Source organism: Phalacrocorax aristotelis, chromosome 6 (genome assembly GCF_949628215.1).
Source record: "Phalacrocorax aristotelis chromosome 6, bGulAri2.1, whole genome shotgun sequence".
NCBI lineage: Eukaryota > Metazoa > Chordata > Aves > Suliformes > Phalacrocoracidae > Phalacrocorax > Phalacrocorax aristotelis.
Window position 1 is genome coordinate 21,742,939 of NC_134281.1, and position 25,320 is coordinate 21,768,258.

A 25,320-nucleotide genomic window follows, 5' to 3' on the forward strand; every position below is an offset into this window, starting at 1 on the left:
GACATGATGAGGTGGGATGGCAAGCCTACTTCGACCCTACAGGCACGAGTACATGAACTGCAAGGAAGAACAGTCACTCAGGGAGGCTCTTCCAGGAAAGCTGCTGCTCCAGTTTCCAGTGAGCAAGTCCCCAGACAGAGGAGTAGAAGCACAGATTTTATTTCTAAGCGTAATAGAGGGACTCCTGATTCACATTTACAGGAAGTGAGTTGTGACTGCCATGATCAGGACTAGAGGGGCCCTGCCTCCAGCCGGGTGGAGGAAAGGGATAACCGGGCTTACTGGACTGTGTGGATCCGATGGCCTGGCATGTCCGACCCACAGGAGTATAAAGCTTTAGTGGAGACCGGCACACAGTGCACCTTAATGCCATCAAACTATATAGGGGCAGAACCCATCAGAATTGCTGGATTGACAGGGGGATCCCAAGAGCTAAGTGTATTGGAGGCCGAAGTGAGCCTAACCGGGAAGAGTGGCAGAAGCACCCCATTGTGACTGGCCCAGAGGCTCTGTGCATCCTTGGTATAGACTACCTCAGGAGAGGGTATTTCAAGGACCCAAAAGGGTACAAGTGGGCTTTTGGTGTAGCTGCCTTGGAGACGGAGGAAACTAAACAGCTGTCTACCTTGCCCGGTCTCTCAAAGCACCCTTCTGTGGTGGGGTTGCTGAAGGTCGAAGAACAACAGGTGCCAATCGCCACCACAACAGTGCACCGGCGGCAATATCGCACCAACAGAGACTCTCTGATCCCCATCCATAAACTCATTCACCAACTGAGGAGCCAAGGAGTCATCAGTAAGACCCATTCACGCTTTAACAGTCCCATATGGCCAGTGCGGAAGTCTAATGGAGAGTGGAGACTAACAGTAGACTATCGTGGCCTGAATGAAGTCACTCCACCGTTGAGTGCTGCTGTGCCAGACATGCTAGAACTTCAATACGAACTGGAGCCAAAGGCAGCCAAATGGTATGCCACAACTGATATTGCTAATGCATTCTCCTCAATCCCTCTGGCAGCAGAGTGCAGGCCACAGTTTGCTTTCACTTGGAGGGGTGTCCATTACACCTGGAATCGACTGCCCCAGGGGTGGAAACACAGTCCTACCATTTGCCATGGACTGATTCAGACTGTACTGGAACAGGGAGAAGCTCCAGAACACCTTCAATGCATTGATGACATCATTGTGTGGGGCAACACAGCGGAAGAAGTTTTTGAGAAAGGAGAGAAAATAGTCCAAATCCTTCTGAAAGCTGGTTTTGCCATAAAACAAAGTAAGGTGAAGGGACCCGCACGAGAAATCCAGTTCTTAGGAATCAAATGGCAAGATGGTCGTCGTCAGATGCCAATGGATGTGATCAACAAAATAGCAGCCATGTCTCCACCAACTAGCAAAAAGGAAACACAAGCTTTCTTGGGCGTTGTGGGTTTTTGGAGAATGCATATTCCAAATTACAGTATGATCGTAAGCCCTCTCTATCAAGTGATCCGGAAGAGGAATGATTTCAGATGGGGCCCTGAGCAACGACAAGCCTTTGAACAGATTAAACGAGAAATAGTTCATGCAGTAGCTCTTGGGCCAGTCCGGGCAGGACAAGATGTAAAAAATGTGCTCTATACCGCAGCCGGGGAGAATGGCCCTACCTGCAGCCTCTGGCAGAAAGCACCTGGGGAGACCCGAGGTCGACCCCTAGGGTTTTGGAGTCAGGGATACAGAGGGTCCGAAGCCCGCTCTACTCCAACTGAAAAAGAGATATTGGCAGCATATGAAGGGGTTCAAGCTGCTTCAGAAGTGGTTGGTAGTGAAGCACAGTTGCTCCTGGCACCCCGACTGCCAGTGCTGGGCTGGATGTTCAAAGGAAACGTCCCCTCTACACACCACGCAACTGATGCTACGTGGAGTAAATGGGTTGCACTGATCACCCAGCGGGCTTGAGTAGGAAACCCCAGTCGCCCGGGAATCTTGGAAGTAATTATGGACTGGCCAGAAGGCAAAGATTTTTGGATTATCATCAGAGGAAGAGGTGACACGTGCTGAAGAAGCCCCACTGTATAACAAACTGCCAGAAAATGAGAAGCAATACGCCCTGTTCACTGATGGGTCCTGTCGCTTTGTGGGAAAGCACCGGAGATGGAAGGCTGCTGTATGGAGTCCTACACGACAAGTAGCAGAAACTGCTGAAGGAGAAGGTGAATCGAGCCAGTTTGCAGAGGTAAAGGCCATCCGGCTGGCCTTAGACGTTGCTGAACGGGAAAAGTGGCCAGTGCTCTATCTCTATACTGACTGCTGGATGGTGGCAAATGCCCTGTGGGGCTGGTTACAGCAGTGGAAGCAAAGAAACTGGCAGCGCAGAGGCAAACCCATCTGGGCTGTCACATTGTGGCAAGATATTGCTGCCCGGATAGAGAAACTGGTTGTAAAGGTACGTCATGTGGATGCTCACGTCCCTGAGAATCGGGCCATTGAAGAACATCGGAACAACCAGCAGGTAGATCAGGCTGCCAAGATTGAAGTGGCTGAGGTGGATCTGGACTGGCGACATAAGGGTGAACTATTTCTAGCTCGATGGGCCTATGACACCTCAGGCCATCAAGAGAGAGATGCAACATACGGGTGGGCTCATGATCGAGGGGTGGACTTGACCATGGATATTATTGCACAGGTTATCCACGAATGTGAAATGTGTGCTGCAATCAAGCAAGCGAAGCGGGTAAAGCCTCTGTGGTATGGGGGACGATGGCTGAAATATAAATATGGGGAGGCCTGGCCAATTGACTATATCACACTCCCACAAACCCACCAAGGCAAGCGCCATGTGCTTACAATGGTAGAAACAATGACTGGCTGGCTGGAAACATACCCCGTGCCCCATGCCACTGCCCGGAACACTATCCTGGGTCTTGAAAAACAAGTCCTGTGGCGACATGGCACCCCAGAGAGAATTGAGTCAGACAACGGGACTCATTTCCGAAACAACCTCATAGACACCTGGGCCAAAGAGCGTGGCATTGAGTGGGTGTATCACATCCCCTATCACGCACCAGCCTCTGGGAAAATTGAACGGTACAATGGACTGTTTAAAAACTACACTGAGAGCAATGGGGGGTGGGACATTCAGGCACTGGGATACACATTTAGCAAAAGCCACGTGGTTAGTCAACACGAGGGGATCTGCCAATCGAGCTGGCCCTGCCCAGTCAGAAATCCTACGTACTGTGGAACGGGAATAGAGTCCCTGTAGTGCACACAAAAAATATGCTGGGCAAAACAGTCTGGGTTCTTCCTCCCTCAGGCAAAGGCAAACCCATTCGTGGGATTGCTTTTTCTCGAGGACCTGGGTGCACTTGGTGGGTGATGCAGGAGGATGGAGAAATCAGATGTGTGCCTCAAGGGGATTTGATTTTGGGTGAAAACAGCCAATGAACTGAATGGAACAATGTGAACTGCTAGATAATATTGTGTGTCTTCTCTGTGTTGTATCAATGATATCAGAGTACGAGCCTCCCAACCCATGGAAGATAAACTATGAAACAAGCCGTAATGGAACGATGACTGACTCGGCATGCAGCAACCCAACGCCACACACCATCTCTCCCACCCTGAACGACTGATACGACAGATGGAGCCCAGCGTGGACTGGGTGAACTCAATGGACATTTTTATGGACATTTTACAGGGAAGGTCCATAGACTAAGGGAATGATGTCTGTGTATTATGTTGAAGGATGGGAAGGGGAGGGGTGGTGGTTGGTAAGGTTGTATTGGATCATATGGGACCTGGGCATGGTGTAAATGGTATGGAATAAGGGGTGGAGAATGTGCTGGTTTTGGCTGAGAAGGGATTAATTCTCCTCACTGTGGGGTTGGCTACCTTTCCAGCTTTCCGCACTCTGCTGCGTGGCGGGGGGGGGCTGGGAGGGTCAGGGCCGTGGTCGGGGCGGCTGACCCTGACTGGCCAATGGCAGGTTCATTCCACACCATGTGACACCATGACCAGTATATTGAGGGGGGGCAGGTTGCAGCGAGAGCGCGGCGCCCCGTCGGGTCGGCGGGTGGCTGCGGCGCAGGCGGTTTGTTTCGGCGGTTCGTTCCCCCTCTCCCCTCCCTTCCCCCCTCCCCCGGAGCTTTGCTCCTGTCGTTGTTCTCCTTTACATTGCATTTCTGTTGTTGTTTCTTTTAATTTTAATTATTAAACTGTTCTTATCCCAACCCACGAGCGTTACCCTTCTGATTCTCTCCCCCATCTAGCGGTGGGGGAGTGAGCGAGCGACTGTGTGGGGCTGAGCTGCTGGCTAAACCACGACAAGTGTTCACAGTGAAACTGATAGATTGTAAGAATTGCTTTTTGGCTGTTAATACCATAATGCACATTCAGTTTGCGTATCATTATTTTACGTTCCAGTAGTGCAAGAGAAATTAATATTGAATATATCTATTCTGAAACTTTTAGAATGCTGTCATTGCTATGTAACTGCATAAATCTCACAGCTTAGTGGAACAATTATCTGACTAGTGGTAAAGTGGTATATTTAACAAGACTGTATGCTTACCAGGTTGTCTTGAAAATTACAGTACACACACAGTATTATGTCTCTGCTTACTTATAATCATCTCTAGAAGGTTTTAAAATAGATTTTGTTGAAAATGTAGTAATCCTGTTGTTAGATTTTCGAACCAGAGAGATGTCTAGATGATTGTCTTCATGTAGCTCTTGGAAGAGATGTATGTTTTCATCTCCTCCAAAAGTAACTGCATAAAGCTTTCATACACTTGGATTTATGCATATATTTATTTACTAGACCTTTGTCCACTCAAAATATTTGACTCTAAGAAAAATTAAGGTTACCAATTCCATTTAAGATTTAGAGACCCCAGTGCTACTACAGAATAATTATAAATGGCAACAAATGTAATAGCTTTTACGTGTATTATTATTTTGATTTTTTTAATTAGACAATTTTTATCACTTCTGTTGCATTGAAAGGTGTGTTAGACTTTTTTTAACGGACTTGCTTTTAAGTTTGCAATTAGGGAGTAATACAGAAGATATGAGGTTAATTATATTAATTGTGCAATAAAACCATTTTGATTTAAATAAAACCAGATGCTTTAAAATGGTTGGACTGCTTTTTTTCTCTGATTTTTACATTCATTGTATCTAGTCAGAATTTATATTTCCAAAATATAAACTATTTTTTCTTTATTTTTACTAGGGCTTGCATGCTGTGGCACAAAGACTGCATCACACTGTGTGCTATGTTGATGGTAAGCTTTATTTCATCTTCCTAAGTTATACACATCATAGTTCCAGGGGATATTGCATTATTTTGTCAGTCAGTTGTTTGAAATTATCATAAACACACTGACATGAGTTTAGTCTTTATCTTTTGTAGTGAATTAATGACAAATTTCCATTTTTATACAACATCCAGTGCAAAATCAGTTTAAAAATCTGTGAAGAATCCGATAATGGCCTTGAAGTTTCAATGGTTATGTTAAAAATTGCAGACAGCACAGGACAGGGACATTTTTGTAGTTTATGTAATGCAGTGGCATCCTAATTCATGACTGATCCCCAAATGGCAAGATGCAAACAGTAACACAAAAGGCCCAGCTCAGGGTCCAGTGAATTCCATTTTGTTCAGGCTCCATGTCTTCAGGCTCTTTATCTATGCAAAGTAATTCTCTATGGCTGCCAACTCTTTGGCACTTTTAAAAATAACTGAGTTTAAAATATTCCATAAACTCATTTTTGCGTAGGCAAAATAAGCCCCTGTGCTCCTCCAAAGCAGCACACATTTCTTCTCTTCCCCTTCTTCTCCAAATATTAGCAAATTACCACTTTTATTATGGTTATGACATGAAAATAAACCAGCTTTTGGAATTAAGCCTCACCTTTATCAAAAGGTTTCGAGCTATGGCCTGTTCTTTTTTGAGCTGTTGAGTAGAAAACACCTTCTGTATTTCTGGGTTTACTGATACATATTTTTAAATTAATATTTTTTCCTCTTACTAGAAGTAGCTTGAATCCTCATGTGGTTCCACCCCTCTCTTTTCCCTCCTACCTCATAAGTTCTCCCTTACCTGCCAAAGGATGTCAGTGACCTCTACATCGGAGACCAGAAGTTAATAAACAGCTTTCCCTAGCTGATGGGATTAGAGGTGTCAGAGGAGTGGCCAAGGCTTTAAGGAACACAGTCTTATAATCTTCTTCCCTAGTTCACTTAAGTTCAGTCAGCCATTGAAAATCTGCCGTATTAAGCTGTCAAGGTAATCAATAGACACGTTCAGTTAAGCTGCTTCTTGGTATTTCTGAGAGTCCAGTCACATTCATAAATGTGACTTCCTGAATAAAAATGTTTAATCCTAGCATATTCATTGGCTTCTTAGTAAGTACATTTACCCATGGGAATAGTTTGGCTTGCGGGGTGTTGAATAGCCAACAGTAAAGGTTTATGTGCATCTTTGCAAATTGTGACCAAGGACAAGCCCTTGCTCAGTTGCATATTACATTTAATTACTCATCACTCTGGAATCAAGAGTTAATGCAGGAACAAAATCTTATAATCTGTCAGGTCTTTTAATGCCAAAGTTCCTCTATTTCCAGTTTTCTGATTGTTTTATACACTTTCCCCTCATTCTGGCAACTTTTCTGTGTAATACATGTGGTTTTTCCATAGTCTCCTGTATAACAGTGATATTTGAAGCAGTTCTGCTATTTTGCTGGTCCTTGCTGGAGGTTTGGAGAGGCTGTGAGGATCTTAGCACTGACTCTGCCAATTTAATTAATCTGGGAGCCCCAGATGGACAGTTAATGGCTCTATTAATAATTTCACTTTCTTATATTCTCAGTTTGAAAATATTGGACCAATATTTTGTGCTCTGAGGTATGATAAAAGTATCTTTTATTTTAGAGTCCATCTAGCAGTAATCCACTGCGAGCTTTGTATATGTTCTCTAAAGCAGGGGCTCATAATTTTTCTTTACACAATTACTGCATAAGGCCCCAAGCTTGGCATTGCTCAGCTACAATATTTTTTACAACAAATACAAGAAGCCGTTGTAATCTCAAGGGCTTATAATTAAATTTTACTAATGCAAATTATTTTTTGTGTTAGGCAAATCTGACAGTGTTATTGCCAGTCTAATTTTTTTAAACAGTTTATCAAGGCTAGCACAAAACCCCAGATAAACTGAACTATAACTTTTCTGACTTTGATGGAAAAATTCATTTTATGCTGTCCAATCTTTCTTTAATGGTTTTGAGAGGGAGAAAATTATGATTAAAACACAGAATTGAAAATTCTGCACACAAAATACTTTGTGAAATGGAATTACAAATCCAGTCTCAAAAAATCTGCATAGTCAGGTAAAATTGCTTGGTGCTTCCTTTTGTTTCTAATTAATATTCACAAGAAAAAAAATATGATGAAATAACAATGAGAGATCAATTAAAGCTATCAGTACAACCAGTTTTTAAAAGAAAATCAGTTTACAGTTCACACTTTCAAAATTACCGCAGTGTAGCTTTTGTATTTATACTATATTTGCAAAGAATTCTGTCCTGGATGAACCGGTGCAAATAGAAATGGCTTGCTTATCAGTTGTGAATCAAGGGTAAGTCACACATCTGGACTTGTAAATACACAGTTAATCTTTTATTATCTAAAATATGTCCACTGTAGATGATACTGAACTTTATTTTCCGGAAATATTTTTACCCGTTTACATGCTTGTAATATGGTATAAAAATACTGCGCTTTCTTTGTAATGTCCCCAGTTTATTTTCAGATACCCATGGTACTCTAAATTGAACCTGGCGTTATTATTCACCTTCTGATGTATGGCTTATCTGATTAATGTGGTTTGGGGATTGCGGTTACTTTGAATAATTTGTCATCTTTTGTCTGTTGTAATGTAATTTTTATTAGAATTCTCTTGAAGAATGCAGTTTATATTACTGAATACAGCGGGAATGAAACACTGGAGAGTGCAGGGGGTGGTTCTTCTGTTTAATGAATGCGACCCTTATTGTATGCCTTCCTTGTATCCAAGCAATGCTTTTTGTGTCAATATGTGGTTTTTTCAATTGACCTTTTGAAAAATGCTGTGTATAAACAAGAGTTGTATAACTTTTGCAGAGGTGGGGCTTTTGATTGCAGGTGTTCATAATTAGATTAATTTACAAAGTAGATCAAGCCAATGAGGGAGGCACAGAAAAGTGATTGAGAGCTTAACAAATTAGCGAAGTTTTTAAAACAATTGATTGGACAGACCTTAACTGTTTTGTTTTTGTTTTGTGTTTGTTTTTTTTTTTTTAAATTATCATCTTGAATAGTGTGTGATGTTTTTCAGCTTCCATTAAAGAGGGCATTTAATGTGAAGCTGCATTTGGTGTTAATTTTCTTGTTGTCTCCTTGTGACATGTGTGTCTTGGAGAATGTCAGCAATGGTAACAAGCAGTACCGCAAACATTGTACCATTTTCAGAAATCCACTAACATTGCTAATGCACAGACCAGTGTCCTTTAAACAAAACCAAAACAAACAAGTAAGCATACATCATTGTCTGTGAAAATATCTGGGACCTGCCCTAAATTTCTGTATTCAGATAATGCAGTCCTGCCTAACAGCATGTTTGCTTGCTTCTGTTACCACCAGTATAGTTACACCAGTAGTTCTCAATGGCATAAATTCTCAGAGATAGTATGATACACTCAGTAATAAGTATAGTATTGGTATAAGCCAGAAAAAGAAGTAATTTTTTGTTTTCATTATTCAAAAGTTTTTCTGCACTGAACTCTAACAATTGACTGATTTAACTCCCACGTAATTTTTATTATTATTACTACTACTACTACTGTTACTGCTATGGACTGAGAATAGTATCAGTTTTCATTGCACTGTTCTCTCCAGTACAAACATTGTGCAGGGTGGACATGGTATTTTATCTGAACAGTAACATGTCATTTCAATAGGCAGCTCTTCGGAAACTTCTGGTTGCAATTTGATAACAATTAGCCATTGAGGTATACTTAAAATGTAACAAGTTCATTTTATTTCTAAGTAAGTTCATTCAATTTTGGGAGTGTTAAGCTGAGTGTTACACATATCCTTTTTTCTTAATCCAAATGACTGCAACTGATCTTGTATTTTTAGATGGACTTTTTCTGCCTTTCATTGCAGAAAAAAAGAAGGTACCATAAGGTAGTACAAAGCATACTTTTTCCTTGTGTCATTTCACAGTAAACCACACTAGTAGTGGTCAGGTTTGGCCCTGACAAATTGGACCAAGGCCCCATGACATTGACATTCAATATGGAGAAGTGATATCTCTCTAGACATAACCTTCACAGTTACCTTTTTTTTCTCTTCAAGAGGTCAAATAACCTCCTTTCACACATTCACAATAAATCCCAAAGCGTGTCAAAAAATGAGGAAGGATGAGAGTTAACACTTCTGACTCCAAAGCTGAAAAAAGACTACTTACTGAAATTTGGCAATGTGTGTTTTCTACTTTAGAAATTTAGAGAAGTGCTACAATACATTGGTCTTCAGAGTGATTTTTGGTCGTCTTTCTCCTGTATAGCGGCTTTCTTCCCATGAGATGAAGGCTAATTACAATTTGTTTTTTTTTTTTTTAAATATGAGTCCCCTGCCTTTGTGTACTCAGCCAGGTCCACTTGCCAAAATACTCTAGACTGCTTTGAGTGTAACCTAGCACAATGCCAGAGGACTGCTGGTTGCACTAGGTGAAGTATTTTCTTGGCTGTTAATACCCAAAACACAGGGGTGAGTAGGTTAATACAGTAGCACAGCTGACACATGCAAATATGAGAGAGAGAATTATGAATTCTTCCTCCAGCATCAGCACCAAGGAGAATGAGACCTTCCTTAGGATATTTCTAAATACCGAACTGCTGCTTGTGTAGAGCTTAAATATAGATTTTGTATAAATTTTGAACTGATGATCATTCCTTGTGCCATCAGCTCAGCTCTAATATTATAGTCAAGTTGTACACGATGGGCCTTCCTTTAAAAAAACACAAAATGAGCACCCTGGCACATTAACTTGGGGCATTTATATTCGAGTATTTTATCACAACTTAAAATACGTGCCTTCCCTCCACTGTAGAACTGGTCTCTCCTTTTTGTAAGTCCTCAGCCGTTTTATCTTAAATACCCAGAAATGAAAATCTTAACCAAGGTTACCAGCTTTTGATAGGTCAAGCTTTTGAAATCCCTCTTTAAAATTTGGAGTGATACTTTTATGCCATTAGCACTGAATACTTAAAAGCCAAAATGTCCTGTGTTTAAGAGTTCTTTTGAAAACTGTAGAATCCTTGAAAAGCTGAAAATAAAGAAGAGGTATTTGGTAATTATTTCAGGATTTTTGCAGACTGATTGTCATGTTTGCCTTCAGAAGATAAAGAATAGCTCTAAAAGATGACGCCTGAGATGTGTAAGCTGCATTTTCTTTTATATCTCTGGAAAGGTAGTCTCTCATTTACCTGATGTATTGCTGTCACTTGCCTTGATTTTTGAATTGGTGAAAATAAGATACAACTGGTTTTAACCAATATGGAAAACTGCTAAAAGAAGCCTGTAAATAGGAGTAATTAACACCCCCACCCCACCCCCAGGTTTCTTTTTTTGTGCTTGTTTAAATACAGTATTGTTAGGTCTAAAAGCACTGTGAAAATATTTTAGACAACATGTATATGCTTTCAAGATGCTTGAATCTGATCAGTTATCCAAATGCTTCCTTTCCTTGGGAAGGCTGAAGGGCTGTACTAAATATGACCTAAGTTACTTCAGTAGTAACATGAATCCAAGAACTTTTTCATGTTTTTATTTGGTCTCTCTGAACAAGTGTAAGATACCTGGATGGGACTGATCAATGAATCAATACAGAGGAGTAATGATGGATGACTTGTAAAGCTTAACGTTGCCTCTGAATAGCTTGTACCTGTACAAAAACCTGAAGTATAGAACTCGAGGAGGGTATTTTGTTTTGTATAGGCTTGAATTAGTTGATTCCTTTATCACTCTGTCAAACATAAGCTGAATGCATATGCTATATTTCACTGGTAAAATATAGTGTTTGTGACAAAATGTGTATTTCATGTGGTGGTAGTGTCAAGGTCTAAAACCACTAATAAGACATGATCTTAGTTCACAAACCATAAGTATTACTGCTGATCTATTGGAATCACTGGTTCTGGTTTCAGAGTCTTGGGGGTTTTCAGTTTATGGCACCAATTCCTGAAAAATAAGCGGCATTTCTAAAGTGTGAGGATACAGCAGCTTCCACATCTCTGTAAGACTGTACACTTCTGCAATCCAGACAGCACAGTTTAAGTATCTGGTAGAAGATGTCACTGAGAAATTAAGATGCAAGATCAAAAATATCTGTCTAATAATGTGATCATGATTTTAGTACTGGTAATGTCAGTGGATACTTAAAGCTAGTGCAAGACAGTACCAAGACTCTGAGTTGCGCTGCACCAGGAGCAGATCACAGAATTAGCTCCCGGCAGGCTTTTGGTAGGGGAGGTAAGAAGTGCGCTGTGATGAATAAAGCTGAGTTGTGTTGATGCAGGCTCAGCTGCACTGGCTGGTACAGCTTGCAGGTGAGAGCATGGCTCTGTGAGATCTTCTCTGTGCGAGCACCTGGGCTGTGGCTCCTCCCTGCTTCTGTGCCTCCAGTGAAAATACCAATGTTGTGTAGGTATTGTAGGCTGTCTCTTAGCTGTGAACTGATCTGTGTGCACAAGACTCATTTGGAGAACAGCTCTTTTCCACATGGCTAAGTGCTCTGAAATGACTAGATTTCTACTAGTCTTTCCCCATGGATATCTGAAGTAGCTCAGTGACTTCTGTTCTGTAGGACACCGTAGCTTTGATGCAGAATGAGCCTGGTCATGAATTTGAAACTACTACTTGCCTTTTAAATTCTTTTTCCCAGTGATGTAATAAAATGTTTAAAATATTACCTTAAAAAAAAAAGACTTGAGAGCCATAGGAGTAGGGAGAGAAATTGCATTAGTCTATAATAATTATATTTATGTCATTCTTTTCATATAATTGACTCTCTGTCTATATCTCACCGGTAGCAATGTTTTTCTACCATTCTGAGTGGTAAAGCTGGAAAAGAGGTGATACATTAATGGTAGTCAGGAGTTATAACCCTTCTCAGTCTCGTTTCCTATAGAGCATATGCCATTATTTGTGAATTTGTGTAATACTTATAATAGTGTAAGTTTGGGATAACTATTGATTATCCCATGGTGAAGTATTCCTAAACTTGCTTTGACAATAGCTTGTGTGTCACATAAAGGATGTATTTTGTCCAGGATCCTTAATAATGTAATTGTAATTTTTGGTTTGGTAGTTGGGGTTTTTCTCCTCCATGAAATATATTACTGAGAACCTTGATGTTGTGGTTGAAAAGCCGTATTCCATAAAAAGAAAGCAGGCCAAAATGCCTGTTTTAACAGACTAAGGTTTATGGCAGGAATACCCCGTTTGGTTTTTTCTTGTGGGTTTGTTTTTGTGTTTTTGTTTTTAAAAAAACTTGTATTTTCTATCAAGTACGAATATTTTTACATTTGCTTAAACAGGGCATCAATATTTCCAGCAAAATACTTCTTTCCCTCAAATTTCCTTTTTAATAAAATACAGCCTCTTTGAGCTCCACAGACCTCACCATCTGTGACTCAATTTTCACTCCATAAAATTTTGCTGGCATCTGTTTAATCAAAAATATTTGTATAGTCATGGAGAAATTTAGTTCAAACTTGGTATTATACTGTTTCTATATGCCAAATAGAAAATATGAAAATAATGAACAGGAACTTTTGGGAGAGGGGAGGAAAATATTAAAATCAGGTTGGTTACTGCTTAGGGCAGTACTTGAATCTGGAAGCAACAGTCCTGTCTTGCAGGCTGTGGAGCTCTGTGTTTCCACAGCTTGCTGCTATGCAGAGTCTTCCTGGGACAACATAGGGCAGCTTTCCCTAACATTGCCAAAGCTGGCTGTTTCCCCATGACTGGAGTTTTGGAGCAGCTGCTAGGCTTACATTTGAAAAGCCAGAAGTAAGTTTATCAGGCTTTAAAAGGCTGTCTTCATTCCTTGCCCCGCTATCCCCATCGTTGTACTTTTTTCCTTTATTCACTTCATGTGGGTGAGCTAACACCCCTCACAAGCTTCTTTATGCTGTTGAAGCTCCCCTCTCCAGCACAGTCAGGCCACCTGTAAGACATTAATGAAGTAATAAAAGAAGGGGAGACAGATGCTCGTATTTCATTCATCTCCCTTTGTTTTTTTGGTGCCCTCTAGGGTAACATGCTCTCTGGTTTCATTGTTTTTCTGTTGAATGCACATCACATTGAAGTTGTAGGTGCTATCATAGTTACTTTAATAGATGTAGTGGTAATTATTAGCAAGACCTTATTTTTAGTCTTTTAAAGGAAATTAGGCATATGCAATTTCTGTCTATCTGTCAGTCTGTTTATTTAGTAATCTGTCAGGCCTGGTTAGGAAATTTTCATCAGTATTGTGGTCTGACAGACCTTTCCCATCTCCCATATGGCATAAAAAATTAACAATTTTAAAGCAATAATTTATAACATTTGATAACCAAATATTTATTTTTTCATTGTGCCTCTTGGTTATTGTAAATTTTTATCACTTAAATTGGTTTGTTATGGCATGGTATGTTGTACCACATATTCTTGATTTTGGAGAATTATCAAAGCATTGTGGCCTTTCTGTTGTTTATTTCCTTTGTTGCTATTGGGGTTGGTGTATAAGCAAACTTTCTCTTCCAGAATGATTTAGCTGTTCACTGCAGATATATATTGTTTTGCATGCAAAATGAATTGATATTTACAACTGAGTAATAAATTTGGCATATTGCTTTTTAATTGAATCGTCAGCAGACTATGCTGATTATCTACAAGTTAACGATAAAGAGCAATGCTTTTAAAATTTGTCATACAAATCCCATTATCTGCACATTTAGTATTTACACATGTATTATTAAACTGAAATTGTTATGTCATATTTTAAATAATATTTTGTTCTCTTTCCTGAAGAAGAAAATTAAGCCTTTTTTTTTTTAATTATTAGGTAGACAAAATCAATTTAAATGAAACACGAGTATCATTTTGTAATGCTTAGAGCTCTTCCCTAATTTGTTATCCTTAAAGTTACTTTATATCTATCTTTATTCAGAGACATCTATAAAGGTATGCTTGAAAGAAAAACGTCTGGAAAAATTCTTTGGGGTTTTCTAATGGTAAATTACAAGGGGGTATTTTGTTTTCTGGACATTTTGCAGATTGTTTATGGTAACGATCATGCTGTATAAGTTTAAAGTCAAATTATAACCGGAAAAGTTTTTGGCTAGATGTTGAAAACTGATTATGCTGCTTGTTTTGTGGCAGACAAAATTTGATTGCCATCATGTTTGCTTATGTTGAGATCAGTAAACTGAAGAACCAGTATGTCTTTTAGCATGAACAAAGTGTACTGCTCTTCAAAAAAATATGCACTGAAAAAAAATGGCAATTGGTTTCTTTTACTTGCATTGATGCGAAGGTTTGGTATAATTGAAAATGCTAATGCTGCAATGAAACAATGCTTTTTAGCATAGCACATTCTGACTGTGGGTCAGAACAAATATCTGAGTGTTATATCACCTGTCAGTCCCATCCAGGCAGTGCTATATATCATAGAGAAAAACTCTTGTAATTTTTTCATGCTTGATTTTATCTTTTGATGACATTTAGAACAAAACAAATTAAACTGAAGCATGACAGGAAAATCTACTGGGTGTAAGGCATAAACTCAGACTTCCATTTGACAAGGAACCAAAAGAGTAACATTTCAGTGTCTTACTCTTCTCCCCAGCATAAGCAATTGGGAAGACACTGAAATGTTTCTCCAATGACAACATGGCTTGGTGCAGGAGTAAGTTTCCCAAGGTGTAGCTGATCACTGCTTGGCAGATTGCTGCTGCTGCTAGAACCACAGAGGGAGAAACAGGAGTGTGCTGCATTGTGGGTGGAGGTGCACTGATGAGGAATTCTGTTCTACTCCAGTTCTGTTCTGTTCCAACTCTGATTTCACCGTAATTCTTCCCTTAGTCTGTTCTACTCCAGTTCTTGTTTTACCCTAATTCTAGTTCTTGTTCTATTCTGTTTAAGAGCACAAGAGATCTTGGAGATAGATGGCTAGTAGCCTTACACCTGGTGCAGTAGAAAACTGAATCAGGAACTTAATGGAAAAGCAGCAGGTTTGTTGTTTTTTTTTGTTTGGTGGGTTTTTTGGTTGGTTTGTTTTTTTGTGTGTGGTGTGTTTGTGTCTGTGTGTGTGGTGTTTTTGTGTGTGGTTTTTTCTTTGTTTTGGGGTTTTTTTTAAGTTCAACAATAGAAGGAGCTGACCTGTAAGAAACCTTTTAGAGAGTCAAGTACTGCAGCAATCCATAGCTAGAAGTCAAATAAGGACAATGAGTCCTTATTTAGTGATGTGCAGCAGAATGAGGAGTTAAGTGTTCCATGTTGAAACTCTTCAAGACTGTTTTAAGACAAGGTTCTTGCTATAGAGGTTATTTTGATGTGGTGTGAGATAATAATCCATGCAACATTATCAACTCTTGCCTTAGAGATTAAACAGTTACAAAATCAAGCCGCTGCCAGCTGAGAAGAATAAGCAGATATGGGCAAACCTGAATGTTTAAATGATAAATGCTTTGATTTATTTTAGCATAGTTTGAGAGAGATGGTAAACAAGCAGAAGGAACACCATAATCCAGCAACCTTGACTGTAAAAAACCGTTTAGTTTAGGAAGATAAACTCCTGTTTCCTTAAGAATACAGGCTATCAGAACGAAAGGTTAAGTTATATCATAAATTAAACCTGAATTAGAAATCAGAAATCAACTGGGGGAATTAAATGGCTGATTATCAATACTGCAAAAGTGCTTCTAGGATCTAGTAATAACTTTAATTTTTAGTTAGCAAAGTTCACCTAAAAATGGCACGCTGAATCTGTATTGCATTTGCTTTGTTGGTCTGTTGGTGTTTGAAGAACCACTTGAGAAACTAGGTAGTGAAAATGTGGAGAGAGAATAAGGAAGACAAATGGAGAAAATAAAGAAATTACATTTTTTTGGCCTTACATCGGTCTATTTATAAAATACAGATGTTTGCGGAATGGTGTCCAATTTTTTGTCTAATTTTCCACCCCAACTTTGGCCACACATTTTTGTGAGATTTGACACAAATCAGTGAATAGTTTTAAATGCAAAAGTTATTTTAAGATGAGTTAACTTTTATTGAAAAATATTTCCAGTTTTTTAAGTTTCATGGCTGATTTTAGAACTTTGTGTTAAAAGTGATGTTAAAAATATATGCAAAAATATTAAGTGTCCTTTTTCTTTATAAAGTTAATAGAAGGTAAAGTTAATGGAAGGTATTCACTTTACACTTAAGTATGGAAGAGAATGGGAACAGTTTTATTTTTTTTCTATAAGTAGTAACTTCATGGGATTATAATGTCATATTTCTTGATAATACATAAGTGATTTTACTCCTACATGTACTTTCACAAAATGTAAATTTAGTGAGTCACGTTCAAAGCACAAAGGCACTGGGAGTTTGAAAGATTATTTTGCTTTATGCAGCAGAACCATTATTTGGTATCAAGTCCCAAAAGTTTTAAATCACCAAAGTTAAAAAAGTATTGCAATAATTATAGTAAATACTGTAAGCTACTCACTTGATATCTAAATTTAGTTTATGCAGATAATTAATAGACACTTTTGTTTTACATTTGTAGAATAATATTCATTAGAAGCAATTAAAATTACATTACTCTGAAGTAAACTGCTGCTTTCCATTTTTTTTAAATCTACATATATTCCATTTGTACATGAAAGCTTACTGTAATTAAAGTTTGACTGGTTTATATTCTATAGGAAAAGCTAGAAATCAGTTCAAAGAACCCTTCCATGTAGATTGCAGACTTCTCATATTTGCAGCATTTTGTTCTCCAAAGCATTTGGTACTGCCACTGTTCAAGCCAGGATGCAGAATTAAATGAACCACTGATTAAGCTCTATTTCTAAATCTATAATAATGTTTATGGTGTTGGTGTTGTCTTATATTTTATGTATCTAATATTTCAGTTCAAGGATCTATCTGACAAAAAAATGCTCCTATAAATGTATGCGCAGGAAAGGTTTCTGCTGAAATTTTTAAAGCATAGTTATAACAGTGACTATGTTTGTGTCCCATATTAAATTTCTTCCTTTTACACTAACATAAATTGTTGTTTTGGCATAAATATTTGACAGAAAAGATGGTCTAAGGAAAAAATAGTTCTCTAAAGCTTCTTTCTTGAAGTGCCTCATGACTCAGCCATTTACACTGAACAAAGTCAGTATTTTGTTCTGGAACAACATCCATGCATATAAGCAATGAACATAAAATACTATGTGGGATACTTGGAATTCAGTTTTATCTGAATGTTTAAAAAAAAAAATTGGTTATCGAAAAGGCAGTGGATGGAAGGAGATAGCTTTTTGGTGCCAGTAGTAATTATAGATAGAAAAAGGTCCTTGCAAGTCAAAAATGGAAGTAAGCTGGCCCAGATATATTGGGCACCACTCTTATGAGTGTAAGAAAATGTTGTGTTTTGTCCCTTCCATCTTGAATTGCGTTTCCACCTCCCTGAATGGGGATTGGCAAATGAGCTTGTATGTAGCAAGCTTTGATATGAGCAACAGTGTTTAAAGGATGTTTCTACTCATGTTTTTAAGTATTCAAGTTATTTAGAGAACAAGAATAGGTTTTCACGTCAAGAAGTTTGGTTTTTCTAATGGAATTGTCACTGCTATTTCATTGTCTTACTTCTTAGGCAACAGACAAAATCAAGTATACGTTATTTTGAAAAATATTTTATGCGGGTGCCTGCATGTACTAGTAGAGTTATTAAGATCCAGGTGCTGGCCACTCCAATATGGAAAATTCATATTGCAAGTGTGGTTGCAAATATAATTAAATTGGCTTTAAAATGACATTTTAAAAACAATGAGTATTTTTTCTTTTTGTTTATTTTTCCTCTCCCTCCTCTCCCTCCTCTCCCTCCTCTCCCTCCTCTCCCTCCTCTCCCTCCTCTCCCTCCTCTCCCTCCTCTCCCTCCTCTCCCTCCTCTCCCTCCTCTCCCTCCTCTCCCTCCTCTCCCTCCTCTCCCTCCTCTCCCTCCTCTCCCTCCTCTCCCTCCTCTCCCTCCTCTCCCTCCTTTATATCCAAAGTCAACACAGAAAAGAAGAAACACAAACAAGAAACAAGTTCACAGCTTTTTCTATTCTGTAGAGTAAGGAATTTTTAATTTTCTTAAAATTAAACTGAGATTTTTCAACTGTTCCCTTCTGTATTCTCATAGCAGGCTACAGTACCTTTTGTCTTCTTGGATCCCATCCATATGATGTCTTTAAATTTAGGATCAGTAAATTCTCAGCTGTCAAGTACTCTTTAGTTTATAAAAGCTTTGTACGTGTGGACCTGAGTCCACTTTATTTTTAAGATAGGATAACCTGCTTCACGTAGAAGGAGAGTGTATATAATGATGGTAGATTAACACATACCTGGATCTTGACTCGAAATTTTCTTTTGCTTGTATGCCTTCCTGAATTTGCCTTAGATACTTTATGCTGGACATAGCTCATATATATATTTACACTCATCCCCATCTGCTTTGCGATGTAATTCACTGTTAAGTACAAGATTACATTTTTCCCCCCACTCAAATACTATAAATTCAAGTATAAATGACGCTTAGTGAAGCTTTCACTAAAATATTATGATTTCTGTGCCACAAGTCGAATATGCTGATTTTGCATCTTCTATTAAATGCAGTAGGAGCTTTCATGCTTTGACCAGACCATCACAAAAGTACAAATGTGAAATAGTGATGAAAGAAATAATGGTTCGGAATTAAATTTTCATTCATTTTTTTTATATTGTGTTGCAGAATAGCTTTGGTACTAAGAATATGTAACTTGATAGAATATGTAACAGATAAACATAAATGTATAACATTCAGTGTAATCACATTAGTCTAACAAGATATTGCTTAATGTAAAACCTGCTCTCCATTTTAAAGGAATCATGAGTTCTACTCAGACTATCCAGACCCTGGAAGTTATCTCCTCCATTTATGTGCTGCAACCAATATAAAGGAATTTTAAATTGTGAAAGCTGCTGATGTCTTCTGGTATAATCATCATCTGGCTATAAATTAAAAAATTTACTGGCTAGCTGAAAACATGACATTTATTCAGTTATTGTTACGTTTAAGCTACCACAGGTTAAACAGCTATTTTATTACAGCTTGACTTTGAAGCTGGTAATTAAAATAAGTAAAATTGAGGTACATTAGTTGGCAGTAAATCTATGAAAGTAACTTTAAGTCAGTAGACAGGTATATATTTAAGTGCTATGAACAATGCAGATATTTATCCAATGTAGTGATGGCTAGGAATGGGCAAAAATTGGCTTTTTACATCCTAATTAACGTTCCTTTTTCCATGACAAGCCATTACTCAAGAAGATACGAGTGTGGATGATATTGCTACAGGAAATACCAGTGTGGAAGCTTGCTGTGATTTCTTTTTAGTATGTCATTGCCAGGTGACATACTTATCCGTCTTCCTGTCAGAAAAGCAAATTTCAAAGTCTAGGAAAAGCAGCCAAATCTGATAGATATTTTTGTGTTGTATTATAATCTCCATAACTGGACATAAAAGGTCAAGAATGGAAAAAGGGGTGGTGTTATACCACAGTATTGATTATTCTAATTTATTTAAGAAAAGAAAGTTGTTATGAATTTATATCAGCCTCCTGCTCTGATGATGGAAAGATCCCTATATTAAAGATGAAGAGGCTTCTTACAAGAACTATGAACATCACTTCCTGTACTCTATTTTTCCCACTCTGGGGAATGGCTTGTGCCAAGCTGCATAAAAGAAAAGTACTTCCATATATCTAACTTCTGTATAAAATACAATAAAAAGAAGTTTTATTACTGTGAATATAAATGAAAATGTTTTTCTAATGTGATTGTGGATGTCCTTTGTGGCATGTATTTCATGTACCTGAGTGCATTTTGGTATTGTAGTGAAATTTTCTATATTTCAGACTACTACAAAATTTAATTCCTATTTTAGTCACTTGACAGCAATATCTTTTAATCCACTAGCAGCTGAAAAGTCTGTTGCACAGGATTTTTTATTTCTGCTTTTTGTTAATAGAACATTTTCCATAGAAACTTAGACTTACTTTCACATTTTCAAGAATTAGAACCAAAGAAAAAAACTTTAAATTGATGACTTCAAGTCTTATTACTTTTCTTCTTGTCAAATTAAATTTGTGATATGTATGAAATATCAAGTAAAATCAGATTTCTAGGTACACTTTATCCACATTACTTTCTGTTGCATTTGGTATATGTTACTTAAAATAAATCAGGCAGACTTTCTATATTCACTCTCAAAGTGTGAAGATTAGCTGCTGAAAATATGATGGTTAAACATCTAGGTGAATGAAAATTTCAGCAGCTTTTATGTACTGTAATTTAATACCAACCTGATTACCTTTATTTTGATAACATTTAAAACAAGCACTGTAACATAGGCGAAAGCAGACTAGTTAATTAGAAATTTTTTGTTTTCATTACTTAAATTTTTTCTTTCATATGTTTTGCTAAAATTTCCTCAAGCTTCTTGTGAAGTCATTTTATGTTGGTGTATATTGTGCTGGTAACTCAGGTTAACTTCAACTTCCAACTCCCACCTGGAGTTCTTAATGGTATCTAATTTTCATTTAACCACAAATGGTTAACAAAATCAGTATATCAAGCATCCTTTTTGGATCGAACTAAAATAGATCAGGCATTTCTCATTTCTTGATATGAAATAATTATGTAAACTTAATCATGTTGCTGCTAGAACCTGATCATCAGTAGCTATCACAGTACTGCAACCCGAACAGCTCGAAGGTACCATGAATTGAAGGCATTTTTGAAAGAGGCAAAATAGGGATACATGACTATTCCTCTGTTTAACAATTCAGCATGGAGTACCTTCAGTTTTAGGACTTGTTTTAACTGGCCAACAATGAACGAATTTAAAAATTCCCGTTAAGCAAAAAGGGAGATCATAAGTCTTTCCTGCAAGGTTGCTTAGCTTTCATAGTGAAGGTCGAAACTGTTTAGCCTTCCTTCCAACTGAAGAGAGCGTAGGTTTTATGACTGTGCTGTTTACTGACATTGTGCTGAACTGACCTGTGTGCGGAAGGTTACAGAAACAGAGAGGTGAAGTAGTTTTTGTGTTTGCGGAAGTTTCTCCTGATAATTCAGCTAAGGACTCCACTCAGTTCTCCATTAATAATCTCTTAATAAGCTCATTGTGTGCCCAGTGAACTTGACTGTATTTCTGGGAAAATTCCAGCTACTCACAAAATCACTGTAATCAACCTGTGTGATAGTTGCAGTTAGAAATCAGAGACTTTTGAAGGAATTATAGGAAATCTGTGATGAGAGGACAGGCTTCACTATGAGGAGCGCTTATTCCAAGTCTCATCTTTTATCATTTTGTTGAAGACCAGTCCAGAATTTTTTTTACTGTTTTCATCACTCTGCCACATGTAGGAGTTTCTGACTGAGGTTCCTCTGAAATAAAGGCTCCCCTAATCTGTTTCATAGTCAAGGTTAACCTTAGAAGTTCTCTTTGTATTACTTGCTTTTAGATTTTAGCTGTTAATGGGTACTCAAGGAATATAAATTTTGGAATGATGGAGGACAAACCTCTAAATAACCACATACATTATACATCAAGGCATATATAAGGCTATTAAAAAAAATCTAGGGAAATGAGATAAACTGGTTTAAATTTTCATTATGATGATACTGAGTATCAGTTCAAAAGGATGCTACCAAATTTAACTCTCATCAAAATAGATGGTCACAAAACCACATCATAGACTAGTCTTTGCTTAATTTTATATGTGTAATTATGGGCAATTTAATCTGTTACACTGTTTATAGATGAATATCTTTTTTTGATTTGTTCAGTCAGTGCTTGTCTCAATTGATAGTGTAGTGCAATGATTCCAAGAGAAAAATGGTGCTTGATGCCCAGGGCAGAGATCTTGCTGTAGTGCAGTTTCTTCTGTGTTCACATTATGGGAGAAAAAAGAAATCAAATGTCAACCTATGATCGCTTGATACTTAAGGAGGCAGCTCGTATATTTTCCATATTTCATCCAGATCCATGTGGATTTCTCAAATTTACAGAGGTTGAAGTGAGCTTCCTGAAAGGAAGAATGTGCACTTAATTATTTGGAAATATTCTGACTTCTATAATATACAATCAATTATGGTGTACTTCTGGTTTTTGTTTTGCATAATTGGGTATATACACACTCAGGTGAGTGTGTATATTTGTATTCTGTTTTTCTGATAAGCCCTTAGTATTTGTCCAGAAATAACATACAGAAGCACTAATACTTTGATTAAACCTTGATCTTTAATTAGTTCAGGTTTCGTTATATACATGTGTGCCTGTGTTTGTGTGTATGTCCTGAGAATTCTTAGCCTGAAGAGTTTGATTATCTTCACACTTCTGTTTAAGAATCAGTCTTGCAATTCTATGCCTACCCTGTGAAAGGCAAACCTCCTTAGAAACATTCTCACCCTGATTCCCATCCTACTCTGTTGATGATGACCTCTTTTTCTCTTAGAAGAGAAATTGAGGCTTTTTTCTTGAAGGAATATGGATACAATTATTTTTTAATCCCTGCATTTTCGCAGTTGGCTCTTGAAATTTGAAGTAAAGGAAAATAAATTATTCTATCCTGTTCCATCTCGTGGGATGCAATTCTAGTGTAATCACATCTTAGTACCACTGCTGACAAATATTCTCATGTGCCAGTAGCATTCATGATTTGTTTTGTGGTGGACGGAGAAAAAAATGTTACATGATTTAAGGCTAGTGATATTTTTACGGTATCATCGCAACTTCAGGAAAACTATGGCACTCAGTGGCAAAATATAAACTGTTATCTGCATCAGAGAGCCTACTTTAGTATGCATCACAGGACTATATTTGCTTTGCTGCTGCATAATTGTATATTATTTTGCCATCAATGTCTCTCTGAGTTAGTGAAATCCTGATCACTTGGTGAAGAAACTAATCCATAGGAATTTAGGATTATGGATTAGACTAAATGTTTTGGGTCTTATAGAAAAAAACATATTTTTCCCTTTTTAGAAGATGAGGAAGCTTTTTTTCATTATAGAATTCTTTATGTTAGACTTCTGAAGAACCTTATTTCTTACTACTACCTTTATGTTAAAACTGATAGGCAATTAGGAAAATGAGCAAGTGGAAGCAAGTACAGCAGAAGAGCACAGGACAGAAAAGGCTAGTAGAGCTCAGCTCAGGCATTTAGAACATGGGCAGCACCAGAAAAAAATCTTTGATCCTTTGTCTTCAACACTTCTCCCTCCTCCACCCCCATACTTTCTGAGGAGAAGGGCAGCTGCTGATTTTTTTTTTTTTTTAAAAAAGAATCCCGCAGAGATTTGTGGGATCTCACTGCTGAGATTTTCCTTCCCTCCCCCCCTCCCCCCCTTGGTGCTAGGCATAAACTATCCTTCTTTCTATCTTCAGCTTCCCATCTGTTAGCTGAAAGTGATGAGTCTGAAGAAAACTGCTTTGGAAAGTAGGGTAGCTTCCCTCACAATGAAGTGCTGTGAAGGCTTGACAAGTTCATTGTGACCATTTGCCTTCTTTGTCCTCATTGTTAATAATCAGAAAATGGCTTGTTTTTAACTTATGCAAAATATTTGTCTAGCTAGAAAGAAAAAAATTATTTTAATTCCCTTTTCTGGGCTTATAATAAATCTAGTTTGTCAAGATTTCTGTTGCATATGTATGATTTCTTGATGAGTTCCAAAGAGGAATGAATCTCATAAAAAGAAATGTTGAGAGGTGATTCATTCCTGAAACCTAGATTCTTTTCTTGACTTAGTCTGTGCTTATGAGTGGGGGTAGGAGAGGGGAAAATGCAAAGGGAGAAGACAAAATAACTGAGGAGGAGCTGCAAGCATTTGGCAGTTGTTACCCTCAGAAATATTCAGATCAAATCTGTTGGTGTATCTTTGCATTCGTCCTTTGTATTTCCCCACAATTCAATAATTCTTGAATCCTTGGGCAAGTTTTAGTCTACTTGGCAGGCAGGTAGAGACAGAAAGACATTTAGTTCCTGCCAGTGGTGAAAACAGATAACCGGGTTGAGGGGAAAAAAGCCTTAAGAAAAAGGCTGATGATCTCTGTTGAACACCAAAAAGCTGTTTGGGAATAAGATCATATGAAATGTCACTAATTTGTGAAGAAAGCTCAATTTTGATCTTGCATGTTATTAGACAGCAGAGAAGCAAGCAAGGCTTCATTAGCTCAGCTACTCACAGAGGTTTTTCGTGACTTCTTCCTGCTCTTAGTTGTATAACCATTCTACATAATTTGAATTTCCATATGAATAGTTTCTTCTCAATTGCTTGTCATTACTGGCTTTCTTCTCTGGATGAGCTATTAACTTGTTTTTACTTAGTTTATCTGAACTATTGTTGCTGTTGCAGTAGTATGGAGTACTTTGTATCCTAAGGAGCAACAGCCATGAAAGGTCTACAGCTTCCCTAACATAATCTTGACAATATTGGAAATCAGATTTGTACTTATTTTTGCATTGAAAGTTTGGATCTTGTCTTATAATCTCATATATCTTTTCTTATTCTCGATTTTCTGTTATCTTGTATGTGGTCTTTAGAGTACACACTGGCCTTTAATTGTAAAAGCTTGTTTTCTGTACAAGTTCTGATTTCTTTAATAATCCTAATGTTATTTTTGTGTTTCGGGGAGCGACTTTTCTACTTTTGTAATGTCTGCTTATGCTTTTCAATAATAAAGAAAAAATGTGAAGCCTTGTTATTTTTCATTACTTTAACACAGCTATTTAGTAATTGTTTTAACAAACCTGATTTGATTCCTTTTTTGTATTTAAAATTGTTTAACACCTTTACATGGCTTAATGGAAAAAAAACTTAGGCTTTTATTTATGGATTAATTATTCTTTATTTAAAAAACCAGAAAGCTATGTCTTTGTATTCATATTGTCGATGCACTGGCAATAGTTATGTATTGTCAGTGGTAGAAATAATTCATATATAGTTCTTGTGTGCTTTTCTTGGTTTAC

General features: G+C 37.8%; 1 protein-coding gene across 9 annotated transcripts in view; it reads left to right on the top strand.

The window, feature by feature from the left end:
- The window catches only part of ATP2B2 (ATPase plasma membrane Ca2+ transporting 2), a 451,559-nt gene that overhangs the window by 110,278 nt on the left and 315,961 nt on the right, over positions 1-25,320 (top strand). For all 9 annotated transcript variants that reach the window (XM_075096585.1, XM_075096583.1, XM_075096581.1 and 6 more), the window contains exon 2: positions 5,212-5,263. The gene's annotated coding sequence lies outside the window, so the exon portion shown is untranslated. The remainder of the gene's footprint in view (positions 1-5,211; positions 5,264-25,320) is intronic.